We start from the raw sequence: 21,132 nt of genomic DNA, 5'->3' as shown, positions 1-21,132 counted from the left end.
CACAGTTTTCAACCTACTCAATTGTACTTCATTCAGAGAAAAAAATAAATTGACATCAAGGTCAATATAGAAGAAAAAATAAAATTTATAAGCATCAGATTATCTAGAAGTTACAATAAAATATGCTCTTCATATATTTTATAAGTGAAAACATAACTATATAAAGAGGTTTCACTATAGGGAAACATCTTATTTAAATTAATTTGCTTGTTATTAAATGCTTGGCTCTGATCTTTTTTCTAGTTACTAGCTGCAGGTTCTCAAAATAATATGAAGTGCTACATACAAGGACAGGACTTAGTCACAAAACTTTGCTTTGTTTGGGAATTCTAGCACTCGGCCAGTTTATTATCCTGCCAGAAGATTTCAAGGTGCTTCACAAAAGATGTACAATTACTTACCGACAGTAATGCAATCTGTGGTCCCAAGATAAGGCCTGAAAGCAGAAGGAAACAAGTGAGTCATTACAACTATTGGCTTCTATTTTTGATAAGATTATAAAGGCATGGCCTGCCTTCAGTCTTAGCGGCTTCCTATGTGAATATGCACGAAGAATGTAGGTGTGGTAAATAAAACAAAAGAAGTTATTTCAATACATTTTTACAACATCTTGCACATACTTTTAAACTGAGTTCACTGAATGCAGTATGATCTTTAAAAATATTATATTACATTAAAAATGGAAAGAAAAAGACAGCTCTTCCTATGTTTGCTAAAATAAGGTCCTGATTTGGTGTCCTCTAAATTTCTCTCTACTTGTGTTCTATGTAGTATGATTTAAATTACCTATATGGAATCTTTTTAATATTTAAATGCTTTTTTTGTTGTTTTTTTCTTTTTGGCCAAGACTGTTGGATATACAGTCACTAACATTTCTAGGTCTCTGGGCTTTGTGTAAGAGTTAGAGAAAAATTAAATAAGGATAAGCTTTTTTTCTTCAAAATTATATGCTTTTCTGACTTACTATAATCTCAAGCAGAGAGTCACTCTCCGATCCCCATCCTTCCGATGGGTTCACAGCTTTGTCACTGACATCTTGGCCTTCCTGGCCTTTGTATATTTTTGACTTAACTCTTTTTGCCTCTGGCAAGGACACACAAAAACCTGAAGTAATGCCTTGAAAAGATGACTAATGGTCAGAACGGTAAAGACAAATCTGGGATTTCCAGAGGGGATTTTCTATGATGAGCTTAATTTAATTTTAAATTAGAGATCGCTAGCAGCGCCTAAAAAATAAATCTTACAATGAGGGTTAATAGAAATCACAAGTACTTGGGGATGGTGAACACACAATACAGTGTACAGTTGATGTACAATTGTGTGCCTGAAACCTGTAGAATTTTGTTAACCAGTGTCACCCCAATAAATTCAATAAAAAGGAAAACATTAGCTCTTCAAAAAAATAGAAATCACAAGTACTATACGGCTGAACTTTTATACTCAAGGGTTCAACACATTTTTTAGTGCTAATAACAGTATTGATCGCTAACGTTTATTGAATTTATCAAACATTTACTGTGTGTGGACACTGTTCTATGTACAGTATTGTATTTTCTTATTAAATGCTTACAATAATCTATAAGGTAGGAATCATTCTCTTTCCAGTTTTACTATTAAGGTAACTGGACCACAAGGAGGTCAAGAGTTTGCCTAAGGTCACACAGCTAGGATGTGGCAGATGGGAGCTACCTACAAAAGCAGTCTTAATCCAGAACCCATGCTCTTGCTCCCAACACTAATTCATTTTCCTCGTTTGTTCATAACCTTAGTCAGAGTTGCAAAATAATATTCTTTTTAAAAGTAAAATTGAAGACATCTGGGAACCATTTGTAAGTTTTATAGCTCTATTTGGACACTATTTGGGTTGCTGCTTCCTTCTCTGGTAACTCTTCTCTACTCTCCTTCCTTCCGTATGGCTAGAGTGGGAGCACCAATTTGACCCTGTCTCCTACACCACCATTTTTTGATCCATGGGTGGGCATCTGACTCAAGATAAGCCACCAAGACCTTTTCCAGAATGTACAGAGTTGGCTGAGATTCCAGTTTTAGCCTGGCTATCTTATTAAAGAATGAACACGTAAACTTGGAAGCTAGTAGCAGTGGCTGTTTTCTATCACATGGACAAGATAAGAGAGAAAACTGGTATCAGTGAAAGAAAAATAAAGTAAGACTTCACAGAAAAGCAGCGGATAGAAGGCAAAACCGGCCCCAGTTCTTTCCGTTCCCTCTCCTGGATACAACTCCCTCCACAGGATGCCTTGCAAATCTTTCTATCAAGAGGCAGAGCCTAGTGTCGCATGTCTTGAATCTGGGCTGGACTTGTGACTTGGTGAAAGTGCCTGAGTGCCAGTTTCAAGCCTGGATCACAAAAAGCCTTGCACGTTTTCACTTTTTCTCTTTCGCCCATCCACTCCCTGAGGACATACTTGTTAGCTTACTGGGACGGTAAGAAAGATCAGATGCCCCATCCAAGGCCTTCCTAACAAAGCCAGCTCCTAACTAACACACCAGCTGACCAAAGAGACATTTAAAAACCCGGCCCAAATGAACAGAACTACCCAACCACCCCATAGTCTCATGATTGTTATTATGAACCTCTAAGTCTAGGGTTATTGTTATACAACACTAAGTCTTGGTTAGTTAGACAGCATTAGCTGACTGACACAGGTCCCTGCACTGTTTCCATCCATGGTTCTGGAGCCTGGATATATCCCAGCACTAAAGTTCCATGGCTCACACTTGTGTTCTTATAATAAATTTTTCAGTTTGTCTTATTTCCTCAACTGAGGTGTGTATTTTTTGTTGTTGTTTTGTTTGTTTGTTGTTGGTTTATTTATTGTTGTTGTTTTTGCAACCAAAAGAATCCTAACTACGTTTTTCTGGGGTCTAAGGATAGCAGGGACAACATCTTACTCTTACAGAATCCCGTAAGAGGTACCCAGATCTGTGATAGGGTGCCTCAAGGATACTGGGTAGGGGAAAGAAGGGGTCTGTTAATCAGCTTCGAGTCAAGAAAACAAAAACCAAGTCAAATATTCCAATTAGAAGAAATTCAATTCAAGCAATTGGTTATGAAAGTAATGGAAGAGAGAAAACAGGGAATTAGAAGAGGGGGAGGGTGAAAAGCAAGAAGAATATATCCAAAGACTAGAAACTGCCAATGCTCCTGAACCAGGGTTCCCCAGCCTGTACCTGTCACTCACGGCACTAAGACACTATTGCAGGCGGCTCTAGATCTGCTGATGAGGTGGTGCCTCCACCAGAAACGGAATTTTGGCAACACCGTTCCTGCAGTAAATTTCATCATTGCTGCCTGAGACACTATCAGAAACCAAAAGGCAGAGATGAATCCCTCTCCCTCACTTTAGTTAGTGCCTCCCATTAATCACCCTAACCAGAAGCCTGCTGGCAAGGGGCCCTGGGAAATGTACCTTGCAGACTTGCAGCCCTCTAGAATATTCAAAGAACAAAGAAGAGCAAACAGACAAATGACCAGTACAGGGGAGGTAGCGATAAACTTTAAGAGAAGTCTCTTGGAGGGTTGTTAAAGGATCCTCATGGTCAAACTAATGTAAAAAGAAGCTGAGCTACCTCCATTCAAGATCTTACGGAATTGGACAGGAGCATGTGAACAGCAGGTCTACTGCTAGCTGTGTGGACTGTGCAATGTCCCAGGGGCTCTAACAGAAACCTATAACAGGGGAAGGGAAATCTAAAAAAAGGTTGGCAATGAATTTTTCCTTAACCCAGTAAAAGAGAAGTCAAGAAGATTAAATTTTATGTGGAGAAATATAACCATGTGGCATTTCTTACAACCAGAGCTTTCAAATGAGAGTCATACACACTATAGAGTGGTGGAGTCCCAAGAAGCCTCATCATTCCACCTGCCATGGATGGGGAAGGAAAGCGGGAGAGTTAATGACATGCCCAAGGACTGCACAGCTGTCACAAAGCCAAGTGACTGACTTCTGAACTAGTCTTCCCAGTGGTCCATGGGTTAGAAATAGATATACCAGGAGCCCCACTCTGAATGCTCCAGTGTTTGAGGCCAATTTTCTATTTTGTTTTGTTGGTGGTAATGTTGGCAGTTTTAAAAAATTATATAACTAATACAGGAATATATTCTCATTGCAACAATTTAAACCTATACATATGTCTAAAGCATGAAAATGGAGTTCTTCTCTGCCACTCTCACTCACAGTTAAGACCCTGCTCAGAGGAGTCAGCGTAAGAGCTGAGACACTAATCAAGGAACAAGAGCCTTGAACTTGTACCTTTACTGAAACTTGGCCAACTGAAACCTGGATGGAGAAGATAAAAGCCTACAAAACTGTCAAAGGAGTGAACTGGTTTTTATTGTTTGTTTGGTTTGCAGTATTGAATGTTCTTTTAGGGCATACTGTTTCTTTGATCTGAAACTCCTGAATAGGCCATTTAATTATGTTAGTATTAAACTGATCCCTCATCTGAATAGAAGGTGTCTGAAATTGTGAGCCCCCCAAATTTGAATGTTTTAGTACAAAGAGGTTCACGAAGGAGGCTGCCTATATGGGTAAGCACACATATAGTGTTTAATGTTTAACAGGTATTATTCTGTTTGAGAGAAATGTTTTGCTTTATACAGTTGGCTTGAGATCTCACCACCCTAAAAATGCCAGTTATTCTTAGGGATAAGTGTTTGTATTTGTTTGTAGGCTTGCTGAGCTCTGAGAAACAGAAAACCTTGTTTGCTCTGGTTTTCTTCAGTCATGGCACATGTCAGTGCTGCTTTGAGGCACACGAGGTGGTTGGCAGCCTTCTGAGCACTGTGAGAGGGAAGGTCGCTTCACTCAGGCAATGGTGCCATTAATAATGGTGATGGTGAACGTGGACACAGGAGAGTCAGGCAGGGCAGGGAGGAAAGAAGGTGGTGGATACCTGCTGGAGATCAGAGCAGGCCTACTGCACAACAATTAGAAATAATCTGAGTATGAAATATTAATATGGGCCCAGTTTTCTTGTGTGTGTGAAATCATTTATTTATTTATTTATTAAAGAGGGAGGAAGGAGAAGAGGGAGAGGGGAGAGGGGAGAGGGGAGAGGGGAGAGGGGAGAGGGGAGAGGGGAGAGGGGAGAGGGGAGAGGGGAGAGGGGAGAGGGGAGAGGGGAGAGGGGAGAGGGGAGAGGGAGAGAAACATCGATGTGGGAGAGACATATCAATTGGTTGCCTCCTACAGCCACTCCAAGCAGGTACCAAACGCGAAACCTAGGCATGTGCCCTGACTGGGAATCGAACCGGAGACCTTCCGGTGCACAGCATGATGCTCCAACCAGCTGAGCCACGCCAGCCAGGGCCGGGCCCAGTTTCTAATCACAGATAGTTAAAGTTTATGGTATCCCATTTAAAATTTATATAAATATATATCCCTCCAAAATTTGTTGGGTTTTGTTTTTAAGGATATACGCCAACATAACAGGAGTAAGGGTACTTCCAAATACTTTGGTACTTTTACATTTGTGTATTTTCTGTTTTTTTAAGCAATGTACATATACTAGTTGTGTACTCTTTAAGAAATTTAATAATTATCCCCAAAGAGGGAAACAAAAGAATATACTACATTTTGGTTAACATCAACCATCTGCTTTATTTTATGCTTATGTGATACTTTTTGAAGAGCATGTGAAAACATCTTTACTTTCCGGGATCATTAATTAAAATATAGTTTCTTTTCATTAGTGACTGGATTACCTGGAGCAGCATAATTTGTGTGTATGCTGATGATTTGGTAAACAGTCTTTTACAGTCATTTGGGGGCTTGGTTTGGCTTACCTATTCTTAGGGGGAAATGACAGGACTGTGATTGGAGAGCTTATCCTGGTAAATAGGTCTTCCTGCCACTGTAGTTACTTGTTTCGTCCTGTTTGCTACACAGTTAACACCCCTTCAGGGTTTCCAGAGTTCAGCAGAGCAGTCAAAGGAAGAATAAATAAGACATCAGTGTCTTCCTGTTCGCTCTGGTAGAAGGACATATATTCATGGAGTCTTAAAGTTGGACCTTCTTATTTAAGTTCATAGAGGGTGGCCAAATATCTTTGATTGTCCAACTTTAGATATTGTCAGGCCCTTTGTCTTTAAAAATATCATTTAAAAATAGGGGACTTTAGCCCTGGCCAGCATGGCTCAGTGGTTAGAGCGTCAGCATGAGTCACATAGGGTTTTGGGTTTGACTCCTGATCAAGGGCATGTACCTCAGTTGCAGGTTTCAATCCTGGCGCCAGTCAGAACATGTGTGGCAGGCAACCAATCGATGCTTCTCTCTCACATTGATGTTTCTCTCTCTCTCCCTTTCCCTTCCTTTCTCTTTAAAATCAACTTATAAACAACCACATATTAAAAAATAATAATAACAGATAAAACTAGTGCAGCCAGTATGGAAAACAGTATGGAGTCTCCTCAAAAAATTAAACATGGAACTGCCATTTGACCCAGTGATCCCACTTCTAGGAATATATCCTAAGAATCCTAGAACACCAATCAGAAAGAATATATGCACCCCTATGTTTATAGTAGTGCTATTTACAATAGCTAAGATCTGGAAACAGCCCAAGTGCCCATCAGGAGATGAGTGGATGAAAAAACAGTGGGACATTTACATCACGGAATTCTATGCAGCTATAAAGAAGAGTCTCTTACCCTTTGAGACAGCATGGAGGCACCTAGAGATGATTATGCTAAGCGAAATAAGCCAGTCAGAGAACGACAAGTATCACATGATCTCACTTATATGTGGAATTTAATGAACAAAATAATCTGACAAATGAAATAGATCCAGAGACATGGAAGCATGGAACAGACTGAGAAATCTCAGAGGGAAGCGGGGAGAGGCTGGATGAGATTAACCAAAGAACTTATATGCACATATACATAGCTCACGGACACAGACAATAGAGCCGTGAAGGATTGGGGTCGGGGGTGGGGGGGTGGGAGTGGGATAGAGGGGGTCAATAGGGGAAAAAGGGGGGATATCTGTAATACTTTCAACAATAAAGATAAATTTTTTAAAAAACATCAAATAAAGTTTCACACCAAATGTAAATTTAAAATAATATGTGGAATGTTTGTTAGTTCACAAGTTGAGTAAGTAAAACTAAAATCTGTAAAATTTTAAAAAAGAGAACTCAGCAGTAGCTTAATATCAACTGAAATGAAGTAATATGATGGTCATGAGAATCGAAGTAGGAAAAAAACTCTCCTGCAAATGAATTACAATCTGATTATCACAGTTATATTGTGTAGATAAACAACAGGTTTATAATAACTAATTGAATAAACAGTATGTGGTTGGTACGGCTCACTCATTCTCTGTGGGCAACTAGCCACTGTCTCAAATCTCACTCCTACAGTCACTATTTGATCCAAAATGTAAGTCCAACAGATAACAGACATACCCTAGAGGGATGTTGTATTCGAAAATCCAAGCACGCTGTGATAAACTGTCATTTAGATTCAAAGCAGATGGTTTAATAGGACCAAAAAGAAAATATTCAATGGAAAAGTGGAAAATGATCAGATTGCAAATTGAAAATATTTGTACAGAAACAGATTGTCTAAACCATGACTCATTCAAATATAAAACATCAAAATCAAACTCTCTGAATACCTCCTTGGCATCTCACCCCTTCTAACCTGTTTTTTACCAAAGAACTCCAATCACAAGATACGGTTGGCAGTATTTCAGAAATGCTTTTCAACTGTACAAAAACCTTTTTTTAGAAACCAGGATTAACATAACACAAATATGGGTATGTAAAAGTAGGCACTGAGTTATGTAACATTTACTCAAGTGGAATTCTTCCAATATTTTTTGGAAGAGAGGTACTTTCCAATAATGCCATCCTGTCGACCAACATCTTAGGGATAGTGCTTATGGGTATTTATCTTTTTATCTTTTTAAAAAATAAGTGTTCTTAAGGATGAAAAGGCATAAAAGTGTGAGAGTAAGATAAATCTCAAATTTTCTATGTAATTAATGACTGATTTCAATAAAGATTATGTATAAATAAAATATGCTCAGGATTTTTTTTATAGAGGTTATCTCTACTTCCTGTTTACCATTTTTTAAATACTGGGGAAAATTTACTTTACTTAGTTCTACAAGCTTCTAACTTCTTCTGTCCACTCATGGGTCAGGAGTGAACTCTCTCCATACATTATCTGTACAGTAAGCCATCTACATTATTGTCTCTGCCTCTTCACTGTGTATCATCTATTTCAATTTTAAGTCTCCTCAGCCTGGCCTCTGACCTGATGATAGACTCGAACGTACGGTCTCTCCACTCACCCACCATTACACAAAGCCCTAAAAGCTTCTCTTTTCCTGAGTGCCCAGTAGCTGCCCTTTCTTTTTCTTCTTGACCCCTGAGATCTGATGATGGTCTGAAATTCTGTCTATAGCCCATCAGTCATCTCTTCATAAAGCCTTCTTTCAGAGAACTCATTCGCTTAAGATTTCAACTCTCACTTGATCCCTAAAGCTTAGTCCCAACTGCTCTCTGGGCATTAACATTAAGTTAGGACCTCATGTAGGAGAGAGCCCATTGCCTTGCCTCCAAGCTGACTGTTCTCACACTTCGTTATTTCATCACGAAGTTTTACCAAGTCTTTTATAAAATCTCTGAAACCCATCTTGTGATTTCTCTTGGCAATTACCTTTCTTTGGCCGTGGCCTGACTATCCCATTGATCTCTCCCTGCCTCATGTCTGGCATTGGTTGTCTCCAAAGAAGAGCTAAGACATGGGCTTGCATATTGGTGGGAAGTGATCCCAAGACTCGTAATTGACAGCCTAGCAGGAGGAGGGGGAGGAGGAGCCCGAGGAGCCCAAGGGACCCGAGGGGGGCGGAGAAGGGCGAGGAGGAGGTGGAGGAGGAGGGGGAGGAGCAGAAAAATGCTTTGAGCTCAGGTAAATTCTGCCCAGTTGTATCTATAAGAATGCACAAAGAGAAATGGGTGGCTTGTAAATGGCATGCTATATCTTATTAATTCATTTGCTTTGTGTGTCTCTTGTCTCTTCCATGGGACTCAAGTGTCTCAGTGGCAGATATCCATTCAGTTGAGATTTTTACCAACAACGACTACCGCCCCTCCCTGGTGCTGCCCTCAATATTGATGTCAAAGCACTCCCCACCCACTGTTTTTAAAGCTTGTATTTTGAATTCTTTTCTCATGATGCTACAGTGTTCCTATTATCAGGTTTCCTTAACACCATGGCACATCTATTTAGGAAGACTGACCAGTTTGGCAACATAGCCACTGGCTAAAGAAATGAAGTGAGTGGACTATCTAAAGTTGAAACGTTCAACTCATTACCTCTCACAGTCCAGGGGACTAGCCTAAACTTCCAGACTATGTTTCGAAATTTTTTTATCCCTGGATCAAGGTCAAATTGTTCTAGTAACTGAAGGTTGGCTTTCATTACAATTACGCATCTTTCCATCCTACAGCTTAGAACACTGTTTGCTTTCTCTTCCTAATCTGTTCCGTCAAGACCAGCTGAAGACTTTGGCAGTTGTGAATGCAGTCCAAGTTGTGACGGCACTATGTTTATGTCCTACACACCAGGAGTGTTTATGTATAGAATGTTCTAAAAGTGAGAAGAGAGAAAGAAAATTTACCTTCTTTATCCTTTGGGCACAATCTAACATCCACAGAATTTATCAAGCTCTTTATGTACTTGTCAGTGGGTTTCAAATGTTGAAGATAAAGTTAGCAGAATACCTCCCTTATCAGAAATTTGGGGAATTCTTTGACCTGAAATAAATGTCCTTAATGTTTTTAAAGGAGAAGAGTTCGAGAATTTGAAAAATGTACTCATTCACTTAGCAAATATTCCTTTAGCACGCCATTGCGAAAAGTCCTGTAAGATCTTGTTCATCATTTTAAAAACTAGGGATTATTTTTCCCCCTACGAAACATTAAATACACTCCATGCAAAACAAATAAATGAAAGGAAAAAGCACCTGTAATCACATCACTCAGAGATAAACACTATTAACCTCTGATGGATGTCTCTATTGCTTCTTTGGTAGACTCCTCTCAAAAATGCTTTCATTGGGACAAATTGGAGGTTTAAAAAAAATTCAAGAGTCTCCAAGTAGACTCCCCAATTTCCAGATACCAAACCAAACCAAAATATATTAATAAGCTCAATTTCCCACAGTCCCTGCTACTAAATAGACATTTAGAATGCCTAGTCACATCAGCTTTCTGATCACAAAGGGATGTTTACCAACCTTGAATAGAGTTTTTCTATGTTCATCATAAGATAATAACCTTCGGTGTTTAATTAGGAATGGAACTTGGTGGCACAGGCAAGAAAAGTCTATAGCTTGGGTGGTTACTGAAAACTAGGAATGTGGTAGCATTTGGAGCACACATGATGATGGTGTCAAATTCACACTCCTTCATCTCACCTCAATTGGAGGCGAGGCGAAGACTAATTTATCATGTCAGTGACTTGTTTTTCACATTTTATGAAAGTGACTATACTGGTAAAATGATCATTTTAGTATTTCTGCCAGAAGGCTCAAGTGATTAGAAAAAACTAACCAGGAAAAAAAAAAGAGTGAGAACAAAGCCCATCATTTTGTTGTTTGGAAATTGCATAGTACTGTCTTTCAGTCAGAAAAATGTTTTCCAGCAGTTATTTGTATACTGGATATATTTGTACACTGGATATATTTGTACACTGGACAGGTTTTCAGACTATTCATCTGTTAGCCTGTTTTAATATAGAATATTTTCCCTTTTTATTCTTAGTATTAAAAGGGAGATTCTAAAAAATCTGTGGGGAAGAATACCTTTTCCCCTCCCCATCTTTGCACCCTCAGGAAATACAACAAATATTTCCAATCTCCTTAAAGTATAGAGATGGGTCCATGTTTGTAAAATTAAGCTCTTTTTGCCCTTAAAGAAATGAAACCAGCTTTTATGTTGCCAGTGATTTTTGCTATAGGTTGTTTGTTTGTTTGTTTGTTTGTTTTTTAGAAAAAACACAGGATTTTATTGTTCTCATGGGGTACCCTGACTGGAGACTGAACCTGCAACCTCAGCATATTGGGATGAAGCTCTAACCATCGGAGCTACCTGGCCAGGGCTTGCTATAGATTTAATATGTAATCAAGCTGTATTTTGAAAGAAGAGAGCAGGTCTTTTGAGCTGAGAAATAAGGAAGTAATAGGTCTTAAGTAATGGGAGGCCTAGGGAGGGTGATGGGTAGTGGTACCATTTATTGAAATGGGGAAGGCAGAGAAGCAAGTTGGGGGGAGCTGCAGAATCAAGAATTCTGTGTGGCTACTTGATGCCTGTGATGATAGACTTCAACCTTGGTCTTAAGTACCTGGCACTGGTTTGTTTCACTGAACTTCTGCCTTGGTGCTGGTTCTCATTCTACTCCAATGCTCTTTGAGAAATAAGAGTCCTGCCTAGCCTGTGCCAGCCTCCCTTACCGGGGCTGGGCATCATGTCTCCCCTTGAACAGCTGGTCAGTAGGGAGGACCATTGTTTAGGGACAGGCCATCAGGGTGTTACTTTTAGCCTGTTTTCCAAGGCCAGGTAGCTGCTTCACCTGGAATCCATGTTGAGCAGCTTTTATATGAAATCTCTGTACTAAAATGATGAATCATTGGTATTTTAAAAGGCAGGTCTCTTCCTGACTTCTCTGTCTTGTAAACAACTGGCTTTGTTCCAGTGAGTCCTGAAAGGGCCAGTTGTTCAGGTAAGGGGACAGGTTTTCAGACTATTCATCTGTTAGCTGGAGAAAATGAGCTGCTATGGGATAAATAGACAATAGTATAATGTGAGAAATTAAGAATAATTATCAGGATCTTTAAGCTCCCATCAGGCAGAAAAAATATATGCTAAGTAGCTCAATCACTAATTAGTGGTTTTAAATAAGAGGCAACTCTGTTTCTAATAATGTATCTCAAAACTGGACACAGGTCACTTTTTCAAAATAAGCCTTGAAATTATGAAGTTTGGAGTTAAGAGTTATCAAGTTATTTGAATTGTACAGTTAACCAATGGGATAATTCAGGCTAATTGAATCCATCACCCCTCAATTATCTTGGCAATTTAGAAAAATTAGTGCTTCTTATCTTGAATTACCCAAGTAATTTTGGTTGTAGACCTGAGCTACTGTCTTTCTATTGTAAATGATGCTCTGATTTGGGTTGGCAATCTTTTAAGTGACATATTAGGGTTCAACTTCCTTCTTAGGAGACAGAGAAAACTTAAGAGAATCCCTGTATTGTAATAGATGCCAGTAAACCAGGAACAAATTCCATATCCACAAAGCCCAAGTCTAAAGCTGATGTCTATTCTGACATGTCAAAGTCACAATTCTAGTTTTCCACTAGGAAAAGACAGATTGTTAGCATAGGTAGGTAGATATTAATAAAGGAAGGGAGCGAAAGGAATCAGACATTAAGAAGCCTAATAAACTGGGAAGCTGAACCAATACTGGGCCTGCTTCAGGCTCTCCCGGGGAACCACAGATTACTTGGGGGTGGGGTGGGGTGGGGTGGGGAGGGGATAGGACAACAAAGGAGAAATGCCTCCCCTGGGTGCATGTGCAGCAGAAGTCAAGGTGGTGCATGGGGAGGTACTTTCACTTTGAGGCATGCAGGGTACGAGCTAAGATGGTGACCACAGAGGCCTGTCGGTCTAGCCTGGGAACAGGATCAGATTGGATAAGCGACACAGAACCCCGGAAAATCTAGAAAATGGATTGATTAGGGGGAGGATCCAGCGCCAGCCCTGATAGCTTGGGAAGCTGGTTGGTTAGTTAGAAAGGCGCCTGGGCCTTCCCAAGCCGGAGATAATATAACCCAAGCTTACTGAAGGGTTCCCTCTCTGTCTGTCTGTCTCTCTCCCTCATGCACGTGCCCCCCTAGCTGGTGTGTTTTCTCTCCTTAGCTGCCATGTGGCCCTAGCAGCTGCCTGGGGCCCAGGCAGCCCAGGGGCAGGTGGCGAGGACAAGGGCGCACAGTCAGCCAGGGCACAGCAGGGACTAAGCCAGCAGGATGGCCACAGGGACTGGACTGGATTGAGCCAACGGCACAGAACTTTTGGATCTTGGCCTCTGTACTGGGCTTGATAAAGATAAGACTGGACTTTTCCCATGGCAAGGCAGACGAAGATGGGACACTAGAAACCCAGGAGACAGACCTTTGATTTTGCTTCCACAATGCATCTTATCACAAACCTCCTCCCCCCAAGCGCGAGTCTCCCCAGATGCTTTTCTCATGACTCTGTGAATGGACTTCATTTCCACTGGCAATGACGTGAGACTATAACTGGTTTTAATTTTTTTTTAATCTTCACCCAAGGATATGTTTTTATTGATTTTAGAGAGAGAGGGAAGGAGACAGGGAGAGAGAGAGAGACATCAATGTGAGAACACCAATCTGTTGCCTCCCTTCCGCACCCCAGCTGGGGATAGAACCTGCAACCTGGGCATGTGCCCTGACTGGAAACTGAACCCTCAGCCCTTCAGTGCATAGGACAACACTCCCACCAACTGAACCATTCTGGTCAGGGCAATATAACTGGTTTCAAAAAAAATTAATGATTGGCTTAATTGAAAATATTTAAATTATTTGTTAATAATCATTATTAACAAGGCTAGCCAAACTAGTTCTTTCTTATGCATTTTGCCAGGCTGTTGGTCAATTAAATGGCTGTTGACCTTATTTTATTCAAGTCTACTATGGAATCAGCGAGGTGTTCTTAGCTTTGGAATTCACTTCCCCTGGCAGGCCAACAAATCATAAACCTACTAGCCTTCAGGAAGTGGCATTAAATATTTACCTCTTGGCAACTTGACTACAAAATGGAACAATGTTTTCATGTCAAATAACCAACTCAAGTGTTTTCAAATAAATTTTTATGTTACAGTATATATTTAGAATCTAGCAGATAATTCTATTAATGTATTTATACCAATTATTTAATAGCAGAATAAATAAAACATTTATTGACAGATAAATAACAATTACCAATTTAAAGTAGTGAATTAATAAGCATGTAGCAACTACCAATTTAAAGTAGTGAATTAATAAGTATGTTTATACCCCACCACACTTGTATAGAGGACACCTAAGATATTTTTAATATGAGTAATGCTTTCCCAAGCAAAGTAAACCAAATATTTATCTGGTAAATCCAGGCAGCAGAAGATAACTGCAATTTATCTTGTTTCAAGCAAATTCGAAGAGAAGTTACACGTCTGTATCTCCTGCAAGCAATATAACCCAATATCCAAATCTTCTGACCCATCTTAAATGTATTAGGATTTTGCTCACTCCAGCTACAGGTACTGTGTGTCCATGACATTATCAAATGGCAAAAAAAGATGATATCCATTGATAAGATGCATGTTACCTACTAACCCACGGTGACCCAGTAAATGCTAGGCATTTATAAACAACTGATGACAGGAGAGGATTCCGTAAACAAAGGTTTCACTTTCCTGTTTCTCGTCTGAGAGGCAAGAAGCCAAGTGAGATGAGGCGGATGTGGCTTAAAAACCAAAATACCACCCCCAGTGACCTTCCAGGGCAGACTCAGAGGCCGGAAAGAAGTTGAGGAAGAGAGAAGCAGATCTTTCCAGATGTTCATTTTCTTGAGTCACCCCACATTATTTAGGACAACTGCAATGAATTCTAAGGCAGATTTACCAATCAGGAAAAGACGGGTTTTGAAAAGTTAGGTTTAGAGTTTCGTTGAATATAAGCAAAAAGTGATGAATCAGCAACTGAAAAATGAGATAAGAAATGCTAACCCAGGAATGAAGCAGACTGGCTGGTATCTATTTCATGGGCCATTATTAGAACTGGGAATCACCATAATTGCCCCTCAGCTGCTGGTCAAGGCAGAAAGGCTAATTTTCAAAGACCAATGATAACAGCAAATATTTGTATTTCACCAAGACAAAGGGGAGGCCACCTTTTATAGAGTAAATTCCTGCCCAGGTTCTCAATTAGGTTCATTTTCTATAAATGAGGTGTCCATATTTTATAGTTCTGATTAGATGGGGCAGATCTCATTCTGCTGGTAGAAAGACAAAACCAGGATTTTCCTGCAGCGGTTGACTCAATGTAAACAAGCCAGGCATAGTGCAGGAAACAGAGGATTCGCTCTGAGGTTCTTCCCAGTACACAGAACTGAGGAGCCCATCAGCAAATGGCCCCTAAACAATTATTATTCGTAAAATTTGGGCCCTCAATTGCCCATCTTAGCAGATAAATTCCTTCTTGGAGCCCATATCAAATGAGTCTTTTGGGGGTCCACATTATGTTTAACTCATTGAAATAAAGTTCTTACATATGATTGGAAAAGTGACTCAAGGTGAAAGAATCCAGCATGAGTAAGGTTTTCATTTTTCACATGTCGTAATGAGGAAGTTGAGCAGATAATACAGGAGGACCTACACCAGTCAGAGACCAATATCTCAGAACTCCTAGATATGCCCCAACTTTGTAGCTGAAGAACCAGCCCTAGAACAGCCACTACTAGTGGCCATGAGGGAAGGAAGCGTCAATGTAAAAAAATGTCCAAACCTGTACAGAACTTCTATAAGAGTTTATTTGAGCCAAACTGATGACATGCTGGGAGCAAGATTTCAAATGCTCCACAGAATAATAGTCTTGCAGCTTCTTTTATGCATTTGAATTATGTAAGGAAGGAGAAAGCAAGGTGGGGATTGGGTTACAGGATAGTTAAAATTATGTGTTCTCTTGAGGGTGGTTATGGCTTATTTCAATGGTATATTAACCGAGATGCTCAGAAACAATGGGCAGGGCTTGCTTAAGGCAAAGATAAAACTTTTACTAAAAAGACATATGCCAGGGGCATGATTACCTACCATGACCTGCCCAGTTAGGAATTTATGATCATATCACCCTGTGAGGTTATGTTATAGGTACAAGGTTCATGTGCCTAATGTTTCAAAAGAGGCCAATATTCAATACATCAGAGTTTTGGAGTAAAGAAGGTTTTATTGATAGAGAAGGCCTAGTTCTAGAAGATGGGAGAATTCTAAATGCATCTTAAAGGAGCTCAAAGTTCAGGCATCAAGGGAAGGTAAGATGAGTGAGGTGAAGAGGTGGGTGGGGACTATAGACAGCCAACCACCAAAAGGGGTGGTCCAAGGAAAAGTATGAACTTTCTAAATCCCTTTATTCCTGACTCCTGCCCCCCCAGATCTGAGTCTAGTTCTGGAGTCATTACTTCGTTTCCCTATCTCTTCGCTGCCCAATGAGCTGCCCAATCCACACGCAGAATTCGCCTAATTAGCACATCTATAGCAAGAGCTATTAGCCCAAAGGCCTTCAGAAGTACTTAACTCCTTTAGTTACGGTCCATAGATACCCCTCCCCCCTCCAGGGCTCTGAGTGTCAGGACTAAGGAGGAGTGGCCTGGGGATGGGAGTGGAAGGGAAGGGGATAGATGTACAAAGTCAGAGAGAAATGTCCTGTGATGGACACAGGCAAGCAAGCAGTCTGTAAAGAACCGGAACGTCAGCACCACAAAGTCAACAGTGTTATAAGAAGCCAGGATAAACATTACTACCTCCCTCTAGTGAAAACAATTGGGATGAACTAACATGGACAGATTTCCAGGACTTTTTTAAGGAAGAAAAAAAAAATCAGGTTACAGAAAAATATGTATAACATTATTTTTGTTTTTAAAAATCCATAAAGTGGTATGTATTTCCAAAGGGTACATATGAATTTCCATCTATAAATGTGTAGTAAAAAGACTAGAAGGATATTGTGGAAATAAACAAAGACCACCAGATGAGCACACTCGGGCTACTTACTTAGGACTTGCTGTAGTCAGGCAGCGTAGGGGAAAAGATATTTTCCACTGCCCTCAAGGTTCTTTTTGGGTGGTCTAATAGTCAGATGTGAGACAGATTAGCAAGAGAAAACCAGATTTCACAATCATGTATGGGAACCCCGCATACATGAGAGAGTCAGAGCCCCCACGTGCATGAGAGGTTCAGAGACAGAAAAGGAACGTGACCATATAAGATATTCTGAGCTAGGGATGAACTTTAATTGGGGGCTTCACAGGACTGAGAAAGGTCAAAAAGGTTGTCTCTGATAGTTTTCCATTATGGGCAAGGCCCCCAATTAAAGTTCTTCCAGGTAGTCCACAGCTGAGCCCACAGCTAAAGTTGCTCTTAGTTCAAAACAATCCATATTCCACAGAAACACATCTTGGGGTTGAGGGTGCATAAGGATTTGGGCACAGCGGAAGGAATGCCAGATGGCCAGAAGGAACACTGTCAAAAACCACTGTTCTGCCATGGCAGTTGATCAAGGTTTGACTTCTATATGACCTTCCTCATGAGGCGGTAATGAGCAGTTCCCTATTTTGGCCCTCATGGCAAGTGGTAAGAGAGTTGCTAAGCAACCCAACAGGAGGAAATAGCTCGACCCAAAATGGAAAGCCTGCCTTTTTCAAAAAGCCCTCCTTTCCTTGAAAGCCCACTTTGCCCCCCGGCTTATAACAGTGGCCAAGCCGAGTCACTCCTGAGTGAGTTCAGAAGACTTTCCTTTATTCTGTGCTACCTCCCTTGTGCTGGAGCATAAGCCTAATAAAATCTGTCTGGAAATTTCTCTGGGGCTTCCTCTAGAGTTCTATCTTGGGGAACACAAGAACACCAACGCTGTTACAGGGTGACTAGCTCCGAACCCTCATAGGAGACAGCCATCACCACTGATGTTTGGCAGAGACTCAACGACAGGCAGAGGAGTGGTGAAAGGAAGCGTTACAGTGGAGAAAATGGTAAGGCTTCAGGTGTGCCGTGATGGAGACTGTTGGCTTGGGAAGCTAGAGAGCAGCTAACTAGAAGTAGACACATCTTATGTGATTGGTTTGGGAAGCATATTTGACCTTCTGCTTGCTCCTGAATTGAAAGCTGGCAGCCATTGACTAAGCTGTGACACTTCCGGACTCTTGCAGCAGAGCTTGCGTGTCAGGGTTCTATTGTCTTAGGTAGTCTGGCCCTTGTTTGTTCTCTCAATATGCACCAAACTGATATTAGTGGTTACCAGTGACAAGGTGGGAAGGGGTGTGGTCATCAAAGGCTCACTACCTTATCTGTAATATTATTTTATAAGGAGAATACAAAAAATCAAGTTATAGAAAAATATGTATAACACTACTTTTGTTTTTAAAAACCCATAAAGTGGCATGTATTTCCAAAGGGTACATATGAATTTCCATCTATAAATGTATAGTAAAAAGACTATACACAAAATAAACTAAGACCACCAGATGAGCACACTCAGGCTACTTACTTAGGACTTGCTGTAGTCAGGCAGTGTAGGGGAAAAGATATTTTCCTCTACCCTCAAGGTTCAGAGTAGAACCTTGTATAGGTTCAAGGTTGAGGGTAGAACACTGTATTTGTTGTTTTACTTGTACAATTTTTACATTCTGAAGCAAAATAAAAGAAGGATGGTAGTTGAGATCCCTAATCCTTGGAACACTACAAGATGAATCCTATTCTTATTTTAGAGTTGAGGAAACTAAGACACTAAGATGTTAACCTGCCCAAGGCCACCCAGTTGATAGATAGCAGACAATTTAATAACAGGTATATCCAGTTCTAAAAGTTACTTCTCACCATGCCATACTGTTACTGGCGAGACAATGAGACCTTGGTTCTTGTCTTCTTGAAGGAAAGATTTCAATCAAGAGACAAAGTGTAGAAAAGCGAGCAAGAATTTATTGACCTTAGCAAAAAATATACTTAGGACAGTGAAACAAGGAAGGGCATAAAAGAAGCCACAGGAGAGCCTAGGCTGGGCTGCTCTGGCTCACTGGGAAGTCAGAGAAAAGGGGGCCTTGGAGACAGGTTCAGGGGGTTAGCCCGGGATGGGCTGCTGCCCATTGCTCCCCAGGTGGCAAGTCTAGTGGGGTCCCTTGGAGTCTGTGGGGGAAGGAGAGGGGAAAGGGAATGACACAGGCGTGCTCCCCAGAGGGTGAGCGCTGGGGCCTTCATTTCAGGGGTCTTAAAAGCTGGATGTTTAGGAGAGGTCTAAGGTGAGAATCAATAGAATATTCATCAGCTTTATCCGTGATGTATCAAAATGAGATATATTCTCTTAATTTGTCTGTCCTTGGGTGTGGTTGGCAAATGGCACTAATTGGATTTCTGTTATCCATCTTCCTGAGTTACAGTGATTTAAGCTATTAACCCTCTGGTTGGGAAGGAGAAAAGTAAAAAACATTTATTCTTAAGTATCCTTGGTTTAGGGAAGATAGGATTTACCAGGTGGCTTCAAACTGCTGTTTAACTGTCTTAGTTTCTCTATTCCACTTGTCCTGGAATTTTCTTAGCGTCTTACTATGCTATAACAATACTGCTGCTTACAGAAGTATAACTATTCTAATGTTAAAAGAGAATGGTCATTTGTACTACTTACAAAGGGTAAGCATAGACAAGTTGGATTAGAATAATATTAGCATTTATTGGTACAATATTAGAACCTATCTACAAATAAGATATTAGAACTCAGAAATATCTGCCCTTTCAAATTGAGTTTATAAAACTGTCATATAACAGTTCTGGATAATTATTACAAGTCTGATCCTTTATATTTCCAGAAGGATAGCTTTGGCTTTTGAAAAAAAGATATTTAAAAAGCAGCTATGCCCTGGCCAGTGTGGCTTAGTGGTTAGTGTGTCAACCCATGCAACGAAGGGTCATGGATGTGATTTCCAGTCAAGGGCACATACCTGGGTTGCAGTTTTGATCCCCAGCCCTGGTCAGGACATGTGCAGAAGGCAACAAATGATGTGTCTCTCACATTAATGTTTCTCTCTCTCTCCCCTTCCCTCCCTGTCACTCTAAAAATCAATGGAAAAATATCCTTGTGTGAGGATTAACAACAAAAAAATACAGTTACAACTAAGGAGAAATAAGGATGGTTTGGAACCTTTTTGTATCTTTCAGAGAATTCCTTGCAGAACACAGTTTATCATCTATATTGCTGATTCCATCACAGAAATAGCGTGTGCCAATTTCTTTTCTAGGAGATGCTAATGAATCCATTTCCTGTGGGTTTAAAGCAGGATGTGAATCAGTAGACTGTTTTTCATGTGCTAATGTAGTTAACCTTTGATTCTCCTGTTGATCAGGAGCTTATAAAAGTGTCATATTTACCTCTGACTTAAGAAGTGCAAACCAATACTTGAATATTTGAAAGCTTGAACTCTTCTCTTTTTTAAAATCTTTAGTTGGAATTACAGGTTTTGATGACCTGTGAATTTTTGAAAAAATTAACTTTTTTATTAGGTAGCTATGTTATTGTCATAATTAGCTAGTTATTAATATTAATAATAGGAAGAAAGCAAAGGGGAGGCCAGACATTTTCAGCAGAATCATCTAGGCAGCTTCACCAGGGAGCTGCTGCAAGTTTCATACTCCCCAGGGACCCACCAGTCCATTCCCTGCAAATCACTGGTGGAGGGGCTCAAACAAAAGGGAAATGGGCACATGCACAGTGAAGTTGGGGTGACGTAGGGAAGGTGTTTGCCTGTCAGTCTAACTGGGAAAAAGATAACTGGCTAGGGGGGCAGAGCCACTGTGAGCACGCGAAATTCTAGAGTTACTTGGTTAAGCTCCTGGTTATAATGCAGAGACAGAGTTCTCTTTCTTGCTCGCTTGCTCTTGCGTCCTGTTTCTCTCTGGCTCTGCGATCCACACTCGCCTGTGCTCCCTCCACAGCCATGTGGCCCACACACAATGGACTGCGCCTGGGAACACAAGCAAATGTAGCCAGGTGCTGGGCTAGACTATACTTTAATATGGAGCAGAAACTCTGGGCAGGGCCATTAATCTTTGCCCTGCTGAAGACACGGCTGGGCTTTTTCCATGGAGGGGCAGAGAGAGATGGGACCTTGGAGGGGAACTCCCTTAATTTTACATCAATAAAGCTTTCCATGATACCTCATCCTCCTGTAGGGGTCTTAGGAAATTCTTTTTCCCAGGGCACCCCAAGAACTCCACTTCCATAGCATCAGATGGGGTCACAGAGAGCACCCCACCGATATCAACCATAGCACTCATATCGT

The 21,132-nt window shown here is 40.6% G+C and overlaps 1 long non-coding RNA gene across 1 annotated transcript in view; it reads right to left on the bottom strand.

Moving 5' to 3' along the window:
• LOC308554541 overlaps positions 1 to 21,132 on the bottom strand; it is a 49,421-nt gene that overhangs the window by 7,360 nt on the left and 20,929 nt on the right. Inside the window, exon 2 of the long non-coding RNA XR_013998413.1 lies at positions 402 to 436. This is a non-coding gene — a long non-coding RNA (uncharacterized lncRNA). The remainder of the gene's footprint in view (positions 1 to 401; positions 437 to 21,132) is intronic.

Source organism: Miniopterus schreibersii (assembly GCF_964146895.1).
Source record: "Miniopterus schreibersii genome assembly, chromosome: 3".
Classification (NCBI taxonomy): Eukaryota; Metazoa; Chordata; class Mammalia; order Chiroptera; family Miniopteridae; genus Miniopterus; species Miniopterus schreibersii.
Note: the sequence above shows the minus strand (reverse complement) of the source record. Positions and strands in the feature narration are given on the sequence as shown.